This window comes from Pollachius pollachius (genome assembly GCF_949987615.1).
Source record: "Pollachius pollachius genome assembly, chromosome: 4".
Lineage (NCBI taxonomy): Eukaryota > Metazoa > Chordata > Actinopteri > Gadiformes > Gadidae > Pollachius > Pollachius pollachius.
The window spans coordinates 20,858,043-20,873,263 of NC_136937.1; the positions used below are offsets into that span (position 1 = coordinate 20,858,043).

The window sequence follows — 15,221 nt, forward strand, 5'->3', positions numbered from 1 at the left end:
AACTTTGTATTTAGGAGGTTTCAAATATACAGCAGTCAAACCACATAAAAAAACGGATTTTCTAATTTTAAATGATATCCTTATTGGATACATACTATTTGAACATGTTGGACCCAAAACCAAACAAAAAATAATGTAAAAACTGAGTTTAAAAATTATATTATTTTTAATTATTACATGGCTCTTCTCAATGCCGTGTAATGCTCCGTTCACTTGCATGGGCCTTCACAACTTCCGGCGGTGTCCTGTTCGCCCTGTCGGGGCTTTATTTTCCCGCGTTCTATACATTATCCTTTACCTATGTAGACTAATGGCTGCCACATTCAAAATCCTCATACTTTTAAGCACGGGAAAATTATATTTTTGTTTCAACTTTAAAACTCAGTTTTTACTGGGTCTATTGACATAAAACAAAGACTGGCATAGAGATTGAAGCAAAACAAAATAACCACAAACAAGTTCCATTATTTTTCTTGTCATGATCTTTTATATTGTAGGCTCAATTCCGATCAGTACACAGTTGCAAGACAACAGTAACCTGTCGTTTTACTAGAAGGCCTAGTAGATTTAGCTAACCTGAATATTTGCAAGCCTCCTCTTGATACACTGACATAAAAACGACTGTCTTTCAACCACTTTGAAAAGCTTTCTTTCAACCCTGCGCACTCTTTCTCCTTCCCAATCTTTCTTTTTCTATTTTGTGACCCAGAGAGCTTTCTTCTCTGCCTCTCCATATTAAGGTAGGATACCTGTCATCAGATGACAATAGAGTGGCGGAGTCACGCCCTTTCCGGTAGAGCCCATGGGACCTATGAGATCGAAAAATATGAATGGGTTTCAATGGAGAGAAAGTAATTATTTTCTGGTCCGAGTCTTTATATACCCTGGATTACACATATGTTGTTTGTGGATGTAAATGACAATTTTTCATGCAAAGAAAACTAAAAAAATTCACGAAGAAGTTTGATAAATGTTAGGTTTTGTGTGAGGCCGCTTTGTGAACTACAGCTCGTCGCTGCTCTCGACGCGAATGATACGTCACCACCCGCACTTGGAACTCCGGTACAGACATGGCGATCTCTCTGCTCCACTTCACTACTTTTTTCCAAGGGGAGGATAAAAGCATCGAAAGAGGTGAAAACCATTATAAGTCGGGGCATGTGGAGAGTTTCAGTTATGCCTATGAGATTGTCGGTCTTGTCCACCCCAGTTGCAGGGAGCGTGACGCTAGGGGTGTAACGGTACACAAAAGTCACGGTTCGGTACGTACCTCGGTTTTTAAGTCACGGTACGGTTCATAGTTAATGAAGGAAGCCTTTCACCCTTGCACAGTTAATCCTATGCACCCATCCATATGATGCATTGCACACATAATTTGGGTGATATGAATATAAGATGATTGCACAACAAGAGTGACACTGATCTATGTTTTTGTTTATTCTTTTAAAGAAATGGCAGAGAGGGAAACAAATCCAGTGTGGCAGCATTTCACCGAGCCTACTCCAGGAAAGGCTCGCTGCAACATCTGCAATTTGTTTGTGAGCATGGGGGCTGGAAATGCGAGGACGAAAAATACTTCAAATATGTGGATCCACCTGAAGCATCACCACGATGAGACCTATAATAAAGCACACAAATAAAAGGATGATAGAGCATCAGCTTCTACTGCAGCAAGTTCAACACAGCCTAATCTTATGCAGATGTTCGATGCCCAAAGGAAATGGGGTAATTCTGACACCAGGTCCAAAACAAGCTGATCTTGCCATAGTTCAGATGATTGCCACAGACAATCAGCCATTTACAGTTGTCTCTGATGTTGGTTTTAAAAGGTTGGGGACATTGCTGGAGCAAAGATACTCCCTCAAAACAGAAAAGTTCTATTGCACTGACCTCTTTGATGGTGTTCACACAAAAGTAGAAAACAAAATCAAGGAGCTGGTAACGTTAGAAAATGCAGGCCCCTATTTGTCATTTACAACGGATTGTTGGTCTGGGGACACAGAATCCCTAATTAGCCTGACCTGTCATTTCATTAACAGTGACTGGGTAAGGAAACAAATTGTCCTCAAAGCCATGCATGGCTCTCACACAGGTGAATATATCAGCGAGGTGTTCCTCAGTCTGCTGAGGCATTTGGGCATCGACACAGAGAGAGTCCTGCTTGTGCTTCACGATAGAGGCGCCAATATGGTTAAAGGGATGAGGCTCACCGAAGTACCAGATCTCAGCTGCAGTGCTCACACACTTCAGCTGGTGGTGAATGATGGGATCAACAGCCAGCGAGCAGAGAAGGACATTATTGCAAAATTAAAGTCTTCTGCTACCCATTTTAAACATTAGATACTGGCCAAACAGCGTTTGAAGGACATTCAAAAAGATCTTGACCTTCCCCAGCACAGAATAATCTAGTCAGTGCCAACACGCTGGAACTCCACTCTTCACATCATGGAGAGCATGCTTGAGCAGAAGCGGGCACTTACTGTATATGCAGGGGAACATTGAAAGATTGATACCTTAACAGCAGATCAGTGGACTCTTGTGGGCAATTTGATTAACACACTAAGCCTGCCTAAACAGGTAACACAGGAAATGAGCAGATCAGACTCATCAATATCATGCATAATTCCCAGCATCACCGTCCTAAAAATGCTACTTGAAGTCGAGGGTGCAAAAACAAGGGGAATCAAAACACTCCGCAACACTATGCTGGACAGTTTAAAGGCAAGGTTTGAAAATGCAGACAAGACCAAATGCTTGGTCCTCGCAACATTGATAGATCCGCGTTACAGGGGTCATGCCTTGGCATCAGGCGCACTGAGGTATGCAAAGGCCAGGATAAAGGAAGAGCATGCGGCTCTGTCTGAGGCTGAGAAACTGAAAAGGGCTTCCTCAGAAGATCAAGGCCCAGATCCAAAACGGATAAGGGTGGAGGAAGGAGAGGGGGAAGACGCTAGTCCGTCTGACATGCTTGAAAAGATGTATGCTAACCTTCTGGGGGCACACGGACCAACTTCTGAGGAGACTGATGATGATGAGGAGCAGCAGTTCACTCAGCAGCTGGATCAATACCTACGGCAGCCGTTGATCGACAGACAGACGGGCCAACCACTTGAATGGTGGAAACAAAATGCATCCTGCTTTCACCTTCTGGCACCACTCGCCAGAAGATTTCTCTATCCACCCCCCTCCTCTGTTCCCAGTGAGAGGGTATTCAGCGAGGTCAGCCAGATATATGAGAAAAAGAGAAACAGGCTGACGGGAGAAATGCAGAGCGTCTCTGTTATAACCTGCAGCTCCTAAACTGGGAGTATTAAGCATGTTTACTGAGGGGTGTGTGGGTAAAGAGTATTGGAAGTGGGGCAATGCGAATATTATGCACAATTCTTTTACGCACAAAAAGCTGTTTTTTGTTCTGTATTGCTGTTTAAATGTTGCTGATATTCCTTAGATATTATTGTTGCTACTGTGTGCAATAGTGTCATTATTCAATCTATGCTTAAATATTTATTTTCAGAATTTATTTTCAGTATTTTCAGCACTGAACTCTTTCTTACTTGTTCTACCTCACCTGTTTTTACTATTTGTTAAAATATTGTTTTTTATATTGAAGTTCAATAAATGTTTCTTTTTTAAATTGAGACTTATAACATTTGTTATCATCAGTGTAATTTTTAAGATGTAAATTGAGGGAGCTAAAGCAGTATCGGCTCTAAATATCGGTTCAAGAAAATTGGTATCGGCATATCGGCTAAGGCTGATGAAAAAAAATCGGTATCGGCCCTAAAAAATCTGTATCGGTCGATCCCTACACTGAATGAGCTCTCATCATCCCCATACCTGGACTCTGTTGTGAAAGTTTTACCTTGCAACAAAAGGAATAAATCAGTTTTGTATTTTTCCCTTTAAGTTAACGTTCCAATGATGATAGCAAGGTTGGATATAAAATGTCCAATACAGCAAGAAACAGGACATCCCCCCAACACACACGTCATCCACACTGAACATCTACAGAAACACAATTAAAAATATCAAACCAGAATTCTTCCACTTCCACTACTTGGTCAGGTCATTGTAAAAAAATTGTGATCACCTCAGAAAATCTAGCTTCAAGGATTTATATGTACACATATTTCATAAGATATTGCCTAAATTGCATATTTTATTTTTAAGACAAAGTTTAATAGAAAAAGTATTTCTCTTCATATGAAGATTAAACTGGTACAAATGTATGAGGATATATATAAAAAGGGGGGAAATTTAAACAAAAACATATTTTTTTGTAATTTTCAGGACTTTGTCCTGGGTAGAGATTAGTGCACACATCCCATGTTGTTCAATTGGGTCATATTAGTACAATTTGAGATATTCTCTGCTAAATTAAGTGCATACAAATCTTACCCAGGACCTCTACTAACTGGAGCAGGTGAAGTGGTACAGTGCTTCACTGGCCACTAAGTCCTTGTCTCAAATATGTAGCAGCAGATGTAGATATTTTCTCCCTTAAGCTGCAAGAAGCCACTTCCCTGCAGTGAGTGGATCACACTCAATATTTTTCTATTTTATCATTTTCTGGCTGTACGTCTCATATTTGTATTTGTCACGTTTGCAAATCTGCATTATATTGGAAGCAGGTGTGGAGCACGCATGGATGTGTTTAAGTCACTGGTCAGTGACCTAAGAGCCTGTGTCTTTGCCAGAGTTTCCTAACCATCCCCTTTCTTTTTGTACATCTAGCACTTAAAAACAAGCAGAAGACCACCAACGATTTAGTCATCAACTTGTTTTGAGGCTCTCACTCCCCTACATCATCACTGATTGAAGAAATCAGGTTAGTGACTCACAGTGTTGCCACAGTTACCTTGAAAAAGTAATCAGATTACTGATTACTAGTTACTCCTTCAAATAGTAACTTAGTTACTTTACTGATTACTTGATTTTAAAAGTAACTAAGTTAGATTACAAGTTACTTTATTATTTACATTTAGCTGCGACAACACCTGCTGCCTCAAAATAAAAAATTACAACCGGTTTTGCCAATACTAACTTTTTGCCCCCCCGGCAACAATTCCTCCCCCCTGGGTTTAGTTCTCTGGCGATAACGTAGAGGCTCCCACGCGCTCTCTCTGCTGCCGTTGCTCCAGCGCAACACACACACACCACCACGCGACTAATTATGCCGCTAATAACAACTGGTGGCGCGGACTTCTCTGGAGAGTCAAGGTTGACAGTCGCCTCTGATAAATTTGGAGACTTACGCTTGACACACACTCTCAGCCAGCCAGCCAGCCAGCCAGCCAGCCAGCCAGCCAGCCAGCCAGCCAGACAGACAGTCAGACAGACACCATCACTCTCAACGCCAATCGGTGATCAAGTAAAACAAATAATAACGCTCAGTGACTTCAATGATTAATTTTAATCTGATTACTGGTTTGGAAATAGTAACGTCTTAGATTACTTGTTACTGAAAAAGGTGGTCCGAGGCCAGTAACGCGTTACTAAGTAACGCGTTACTAAGTAACGCGTTACTGGCATCACTGGTGACACAACAGTTATTGTATATCAAGACCCTTACCCATTCTCTATAGATTTGTGTTTTGAGAGACAGTGCTTCCCCTATATATATGGTTTCAAAAACTACTGATGGTATCATTGTGAGGTGCTGCATCACATGAGTTGTCACAGAGGTAATTGTGCTCTTTCTTACAGATTTTTTATTTGATCTTCTGTTCTTACAATTGTCCTAATCAGAGTCATCCAGTGCATTTATTATGTTAACTGTAGCACTTTCCCTGGACAAGGGGGCAAGAGTTCTGCTGGGGCTTTATATAGCTAATCTGAGAATAGAACGTTTGTGTTTGTGTGTTTGTGTGTGAGAACAGAATCAATTTGGTTCTCCAAAACGTAATATGTCAAAGATCATTATGACTTACTCCTAATTTCAGATATCAATAGAATTTAATAAAATGTCTCAAAATTTTGCATGTGTGTGCGCGAGAATGGCAGTGTGTGTGTGAGTGACTTTTGACGAGCGAGGAGAGTGAGCGGTTGCACATGTCAGTTTAGTGAATGAACGAGTCCAGTTGTGTCTGTGCAAACGTATACTGTTAAGTCAGTAGAACTACAAATAAAGTACCCAGCCTGTCAATAATCGGTGGCCGCTTCATTCCGACCTATAAGCAGACCCACTGCCGGTCAAAGTGAAGGGTGTTACCCCCGAGAGAACATCGGCCCCGGAGGGAACGTCTCTCCTGTGCTCCCCGACTACGGTCTGGGAGCCGACAGCAGGAAAGGTGTAACTATGCGTTCACACCAAAAGCTGTAAAGCGTTTTGAGCGATAAACGCCCATTCAATTTCTATTAGACATGAGCGATAAAGCGATAGGAGCGATAAAACGCTTGAGCGATAGCTTTAAAGCTGTAAAGCTGTAAAAGAGAGTTGAAAACAGCTCAACTCTATGCAAATGAGCTAGTAGCGTTTCGGCTGTAAATGACCGCCAGCCAATCGGAATGTAGATGTCTCTCGCCAGCGTGGGTCCCAGTAAACATACACGAGAACTTTAGTTCCTAGTTCCTACCACACATTTATTCCTTCATCATGGTGCATGAGAGAATAATTGGGGCTATTGTAGGGCATCGTATTTGTCCGCGATTGCAACGTGAATAGCCAACGTGGTCTTCTTATAGCCCGATCATTAACTAAAAAACACAAAGAAAGAATAAAGCATCCAGCATATGATTCACAATGTACGCAATCCGCATTACGCAAAAGGGATGGTCGCACAGTGGAATGCTGATGGAAACCAGTGGACTAGCGGTGGGTGGAGATGTGCGCGCATTTCAGAAGCAGGGAGATACTGCACAAAAAATTATTTCTAATTTGTCAGTTTGCCGTGTGTCTGCCTTGCACAAATGCTCCCGTTCAGCGGATCTTTTCCATAATAAACAATACCACGCGCACACGCACACACACACACACACACACGATAGCGATCAACTAAGCTATAATCTAGCATATAAGCAATCGCTCCATTAATTAGTTATTGAGTTTTTCATGTATTTATGCTTATTATTCTTTTTCTATTGACTAAACGTATGACTATCTTGTGTTTTTGTGGCTCGACATCAGCAGCAGCACTTGCCTCAACTACGAGCGTGCAGGCAAAAAGCGCGGCTCATTTAAATGGAAAAGCAAAATCGCAAGAGCGATATGAGCTGTAAATATTTTGGGCAGTGTTGCGTTTTGGGCTATTCAGTGATTTTGCATCTTTTACAGCTTTTGGTGTGAACGTACAGTAACACTTAAATTTCACCCAAGGCTGAGCATGTACATGTCTTTCTAAATGTTGGTCATCAACGATGTTGTAAAGTAGTAACTTCGGGCATATCTGTCAAAATAAATGTTTTTTTACGATCTTTATATTCTCTGATATTATGAATCTTAAAGACTGCGTTGGGTTCTCCGACTTCCGCAACAAGTAAAGACTCGTAGTGGGGGTTATCTCGGCCATGGTGGAGAAGAAATTGGGGGAAAGGAACTTTTGCTTTGAGTCTCTGAAGTCCAAATTGAAACGTGACATAGAGGAGAAAGGGATTGTTGCTGTATGCAGACTCCCGGAGGAGCTGCTCCGCCGCCACCGGAGGAGTCTGAATACGACCAAGACAGCGGTCTACTGAAAACATCCTTCTCAAATGCTGCGGCCGCAGCTGCGAGTTTGTTGTTGCTACTGACGTAAAGTGGCCAACCGATTCAACTAGATGCATTCAGCCCTCTATTTTATGTGATGTGTGCTAGCAAACATGGACAGGTACAAGACCATATTTTCCCCCTTATTTTCTTTATTGTACACATGTCCACATACAAAGGATGGGTGTAAACGTAGTCTAGTGGGTGGCTAGATTTATGACATTATGCTCATCATTTTGTCAAACTATTGACAGGTTGAGATCCCAATCAATACAACAGCTCTCAAATTTGTGACATCAGATATGTGAAAAGCTCACAAAGAAGCTTAATCAGTTAAGTTATGAAAATATATGTAATTTCTAGCATATAAGGCAAGGATGACAGTAAGGACTTCCTCTAAAATACTGAGATTTGTGTTTTATCAAGCTGAATAACGAAGTAGGGAGACTGTTAACTTGTGTTAAACCTCTAGCTGTTTTTGCAGAAGACCGAAGTTCCAGGGAATATGTTATTTAAATACCCAGATCCAAGGTGTCATAACAAGCAAGTACAATGAAGCTAATGGGCAAAGCGTGCAAAAACGACAAGCACACAAATTGTTGGATTTGAAAGTATGTGGTAGCAACGCAAATCTTTTTTAAACTTTGTTGCCAGTCAAATGCGGTTGTGCATTGGAATATTTCCAATTATAAAAACCAGTGTTAGTGCAATCTGAGTTCACTCATTGATTTAATAACTGGGATTGAGGCACGTCATGCATGTCTGAACTCAAACAGCTGCTGGAAAAAGTTAATTTGACCAATTTACAAAAAAATAATAATAATCTCAAGGTACTTTTGCATTTGTTGGAACTGTAGAGCTTTTTAACAAATTACAATTGATTTTGTTTTAATATCCTCCTCTACTAGCAAGTCCTGAGTCCAGACTCACTCAAAACATTTAGCGGTTCACCCCAAGGCTGAGAGAGGGATTGAAGAAGTAAGTGAGGAAGTTGTCTGTGTGCCTCTGAGGATGAAAGTGCCATTCACAAAATTAACTTATGCAAGATCTCTAAATATATGATGTACAAGATATAAATAACATTATTCTCATCAGATGTTTTCACCCTGAAATATACAGCAGTGGAGAAATGGCATGAGGCTATTATCTAAATCATAATAACTATTTTTCATTCCCACCTCTAAGACTAGCAGGAAACGTGTTTCCAGGGAGGATTGGCTGGACTTATTGATTAATTATTGGAGCCAATAAATAATAACAGTGTGATGTAGTTAACATAGGCTATAATTAACAATCCATCATTTGGTTGATGTCGGACCACAACAAATACATCAAACTAGACATACAATGACACACCAACATCGTCTCCACTGGTTGGGCTCATGACCTCCGGAGGGGCGTCATATTATGGAAGGGGGCACATTATGGGGGGGGGGGGGGGGTCACATTATGGAGGGGCGGTCACATTATGGAGGGGGGTCAATTATGGAGGGGGGTCATATTATGGAGAGGGGGTCACATTACGCCATCCAGTGAAGAAGCATATGTCAGTTCATTTGGACTTGCCCGAGAATGAGAAAAAAAGCCCTTCTCTCTCAAACGTGATATTCCGCAAGTGACGTTTTAAGCGAAGAAGAGAAGTAACATGTGCATGGGACATGATTTAACTCCTCGCTTCCACAAGTTATGGAATGTTAATGACATTTATAACATCTAGCTTACATTGCTGTCGAAGATTGAGTCGGTGTCGGAGGACTCTGATCTCACGCAGTGGGCGGACTTCAACAAACCGTTTTTAAAATCATAATTTGATTCCCTACAATCATTTCAAAATACTTGATACACTGTAGAGCTGTTCGTGTAACTCTATAGCCTTATATTACGATTATTTTCTATTGGGATATGAAACGTAGGTAAACGGTGTGGACCTTATATTAAATCAGATTACCCAGATTTAGTCAGAAAATCAACAATAAATCCCCACATTGGTAAATCGAAGTGATTCAAGAGGCCTACCTCGGGTCGGTGTCGAGAAGGCTACATGTTCGAATCCCAAAATGAGATCAGCATTCACGGTGTGTCGGTATTTAGCCAGTAGGTTGTCGGTCATGTCCTGCGACTTGTTGCGCTAATGCATAACTTTTCCAGTGTGGCTGTTGATCGGAAGTGACGTGTTTTAGGACATTTTATACTCACAAGTAATACGCATAAAAGCGGCGGCCCATACGTTTGATTCGATTTCAGTGGTGCAGTGAGGCAACGAAACAGAGGAGCCCCGCGACACGGGGTCTGACAACTTAACTCCTGTTATATTATTATACTTACCCAAGACATGCCTGGCACTACTGGGATCTCATTGGTGTATTACCATCAGTATCCACTGCGCGCGGCTGCCTCTAGCTTCGAGTTGTGTGTGTGTGTGTGTGTGTGTGTGTGTGTGTGTGTGTGTGTGTGTGTGTGTGTGTGTGTGTGTGTGTGTGTGTGTGTGTGTGTGCGTGTGTGCATGTGTGTGCGCGTGCGTGCATGCGTGTGTGAGAATCATTTAAATACCTTAAAATAACTTATTTGGAATTGAAATGAAGAAAATCAAGTCAATCAATGAATTCTTATTTGAAAAATGTGGTGAACTTTAACGACACGGTTCATCTTTTATTTTCAAAACGATTCATATGGATATTAAATGTGTTAAGTGAATGCCGATTGTGACCTTTCCAACTAAAGCCAAGAGCCAGATGTTAGGGGATGTTATTGGGGTTTTTATCCAATGAGAAAGGGGCTTAATATCTTTGCAAATACAAATTAAAGTTGTAATTTGCAAAATTTTCTTGGCTTGGATGGTTGCTGCAATTCATCAGGGAAGGCAGTAGGTTGTATAGTTATCTCATAATAGGGTCAAATCACAACCTTTTACCTCAGCCCGCATCAAATGCCATTGTCTCTGTTAGCGACACTCCATCAGTTACTCAATGAAAGAGTCCCTGTTTTCCCACCAGATGTGATGTTGATTAGAAATTACAAAACAACCATCATTACAATGAGTTTGAAACCAGAAGTAGGGTTCATCGATCAGTCCACCATCCCACCCAGTGGATTTTACCAAGGGACTGATCCATCCATCATACACCACGTCGGTATATGGTGACCAGATCCCAAAAAACCAAATGTGGGGCAAAGAATATGTTTATGTCTGACAATGTGGGACATGTTATCAATGCTCAGAGGTAGCCTGAGATTTGTGTACCGTATATATATCTTAACTTAATGTTTTGTTACTTTCTGTGTCACATTGGAAAAATGTAGTTATATAAGTAGTTTCCCAGTCGTACTTTTAGCTGCGTTTCCTTTTCTTTGTGATAGTTTTCCGCCTAAATCTGCATAGCATGTGACTTTGTGCTGACCCGCGATTTCTCATAGCCATATGGTTGACCCATGTGTTTGACCGACATCAAACACATCCCCATGATGACAGCCTTCCCGGCCTTCTTCACAGCCATTGGATAAAAGACAGATTTGAGAAAACGTTTTCAGTGGTTTGACTTTTGAAACTAGAGCCAATCAAAATCAACTCTATATGTGAGATGGATAAAAATGCTGTGTAGTCCCACAGGTTGCCTAGTAACGGGGACACTGGCGAGTCTAACGCCGCTCTGTCTGGCTTGTTTTTATTCAGTATTTTTAATATATTTCACAAATGCATTGAACATTTTGTTGATTTTTTTTGTCTATAGTAGTTAAGCCAATTTAGCCAAGTTAACTATTTATATATAGTCACTTTTCCCTATTGTAAGTGAGACAGTTTTCTTTTTTACATGTTTTATGCGTGGAGTCGTAGTTGCATGACAGGTGGGGGATGCTGGTGCGTTTCGGCCGCCGCTGCTCACCAAACGATGACGCGTTTGGCTGCTGCTTCTCGCTCTGAACATCATTCTGAACATTATTTTGAACATTATTTTTAAGTTCTTTGGTGCTGCTTTCCTGTTATTAACAAGCTACCTGCCTACTTTTTCGACCAGCCGTCTTGGACACTTGGACTTCTGCTACAGGATCCATCGCCCTAACCTGGTCGAAGGTAAACCCGGGCGGGCTTCCACCTGTACAGGTACGGTTGCGTTGGCCCTCTCTCTGGCTGGACCGCTGCCTTCCTTTCGAGCCAACCCAGCTCCCATCTGGCGAACGTGTTTCATCGCCGCTCAGTTGAGGCGACCATCCACCTCCAGCAGCGTTTGCTTCTTCAGAGCCTCGGCCATGGCACTTCAATACTCAACCATGCATCTCCGCCAGCTTTTTCCCCAAATGCCTCCTTCCACTGAACTCATCACCACACTAAAGAATTCTCGACTTCTTCTCCGTCCCCGTTACATTCACCAAGGCTCCCGTTGTAAATGTATGTACATTCCACTGCCATAAACAGTATTCCATTGCTGTGGTCTGATCGCAGTTCACACACCGGCTCCCGCACTTCCTCATCGCGTCATCACAACAACACACATCATCAGAATTACTCCAGCGTGAACACTTTCAACCTCCGCCCAATCCCTACTTCCGCTCAATCAATTTCGAAAACAAAAGTACCTAAAACTCGCCCTCTTCAACACAAGATCGCAAAAACAATAAAAGCCTCATTCTCAACGAATTTATCACCGACAAGCAACTTGACATCCTCTGCCTAAATGAAACTTGGCAAAAACCCCTGGACTACTTTGAACTCAACCAAACTACACCTGTTGGATATTCTTACCTGGACAACCCATGCTCTGAGGGCAGAGGAGGGGGTATTGCTGCTGTTTACCATCAAGACCTCCAACCCCACCCACTCTCCATCCCTGCTGGCCCATCATTTGAATACCTGGCTTTCAAACTGCCTGGCCCCAAACCTCTCATAATTTCAATCATCTACCGCCCCCCCCCAAAACCAACCCATCATTCCTACCAGATCTTTCTGAATTCATCACTGCACTATCTTCAATCTCGCCATCTGTTTTACTCCTCTGCGATTTCAACCTCCACATTGACTCCCCGGAATGTAAAAACGCTATGGACTTCTTGGACCTACTCAACTGCTTTAGCTTCACCCAACACATCAGCTTTCCCACCCACATCCGTGGGCACATCCTAGACCTGGTTTGCTCCACTGGCCTCCACATCCACAATGTCTCCAGCTCCGATCTCTCCATCTCTGAACACCTGGCCATCACACTTGTTATTGACATTCCCGCCCCCGAACCCAAACAGGACTTTCCGCAACCTTAAATCCATCTGTCCAGTTTCTATCTCACCCTGCATATCAAACAATCTCTCTGGCCTCACCCTTTCTGTACATCCAGCCCCCATGGACCTCGTCAACTTCTACAACAACACACTGTTTACCTCCCTGAGCAAACTGGCCCCCCTGAAAACTAAAACTGTCACGTTCAGTCACTCGGCCCCCTGGTTCACCCCAGAACTTCACAAACTCAAAAAACAACTTAGACAACTAGAACGACTACACAAGAAAACCGGTCTCACAGTACAGTACCTCGCCTACAAAGAGCACATGCACCTCTACAAATCAGCAATCAACAAAGCCCGTTCTGTCTTTCTACTCTGGCATCATTCATTCCGGATCCTCCAACCCACACACTTTTTTCCACCATAAATAAACTCCTCAAACCCCAGGATAACATCTCATCCTTATTCACCCCGGCGAAATGCAATAACTTCCTATAATTTTTTCACTCCAAGATAGAAATCATCCACAACCAGCTTGCCACCTCCTCTGCCACAAGCCTTGACTCAGAACCTCCACTTCCTTCAACCCCTGACCACCAGCTTTCCTTCTTCTCACCCATTACCACAGCAGACCTCTCCAAAATACTCTCCACAATGAAATCTTCCACCTCTCCCCTGGACCCCATCCCTTCTGAAAAAGCCTGTCTCAAAGCCTGTTTCACCTCTCTCGCCACACTCATCAGAGACACCATCAACTCCTCCCTAAACTCTGGCACCATTCCCCCACCTCTTAAGCTTGCTGCCTTCACCCCCCTCCTTACAAAAACCCGGCCTTGACTCCGACGACCCCAACAACTTCAGACCCATCTCCAACCTCACATTCGTCTCAAAACTACTGGAAAGAGCCGTCGCAACACAACTCAAGCAATACCTTCTCTCCAATAACCTGTACGAAACATGCCAATCCGGCTTCCGAACACACCACAGTGCTGAAACAGCCCTACTTAAAGTCACCAACGACCTCCTACTCTCCTGTGACTCCAGCTCCCTCACCATTCTCCTCCTCCTCGACCTCAGTGCTGCCTTAGACACGTCAATCACTCCATCCTCCTCAGCCATCTGCAATCCAGTGGCATCACTGACTCCGCCCTCTCCTGGTTCACCTCCTACCTGTCTGAAAGATTTGAATACATCTCCATCAACAACCACAAATCCCACACCATCCCTGTCTCACACGGAGTCCCCCAAGGCTCAGTGCTTGGTCCCATCCTCTTCATCCTCTACATGCTCCCACTAGGTCACATCATCCGCCACCATTGTCTTTAATTTCACTGTTATGCTGACGATACCCAACTGTACATCACCACCACAGCCATTACTCCGGCCATCCTATCCACTCTCACCAATTGTCTCACTGACATCAAAACCTGGATGAACCACGACTTCCTCAAACTCAATGGCAATAAAACTGAAATTATCATCTTCGGCCCAAAAAACATCATCCCCACCTCCCGGAACTTCTCACTTTGCATCGGTCACTCTGTCACTCCCTCCCCCTTGGTCAGAAACCTCGGCATCATCATGGACCCCACACTCTGCTTCAAGTCACACATAAACAGCGTCAGAAAAACATCCTTCTTCCACCTCCGCAACATACCCCTAACCCTAACCCTAACCCACTCTTTCATCCTCAGCTGCCGAAACACTAATCCACGCCTTCATCACTTGCAGACTCGACTATTGCAATAGCATTCTGTATGGCCCCTCCACTATTCTTCAAAAATTGCAATATGTACAAAACTCTGCTGCCCTTACTAACTCCCCCTCCAGAGAACACATTACTCCCATCCTCCGTCAACTTCATTGGCTTTCAATAAAACAACGCATCAATTTCAAGATCTTCCTCACCACCTACAAAGCGCTAAACAACTTTGCACCCTCGTATAAACAGATCTCCTCCATTGCCACTCCCCCACTTGCCGCCTACACTCCACTGATGCCAACCGTCTCACCTCCATTACCAAGACCAAGTATCGTACCCTGAAGGACAGAGCCTTCGCCATCGCCGCCCCTAACCTCTGGAACTCCCTCCCTCTGGCCATCCGAAACTCTGTTCATTCAAAAGTCAACTTAAAACCTATCTCTTCAGGACCACCTACAACATTTGACAAATCATCCTCCACTATCTTCCACTCTCTCCCGCGCTCTTAATGTGTTGCCTATTGTTGTGGTGTTATTTATTTTTTCTCTTTTGTTTGAGTGTCTGTACTATCTGTATGTATTCCTTTCTTATTTGTAAAGCGTCATTGAGTATTTAGAAAAGCGCTAT

The 15,221-nt window shown here is 42.9% G+C and overlaps 1 protein-coding gene across 1 annotated transcript in view; it reads right to left on the minus strand.

The window, feature by feature from the left end:
- Positions 1-9,824, minus strand: part of LOC307074218 (peroxisome proliferator-activated receptor alpha-like) — a gene marked incomplete at its 3' end in the record, with an annotated part of 34,331 nt that extends 24,507 nt beyond the window's left edge. The window contains exon 1 of the mRNA XM_079734239.1: positions 9,701-9,824. The remainder of the gene's footprint in view (positions 1-9,700) is intronic.
- Positions 9,825-15,221: the final 5,397 nt, after the last annotated feature.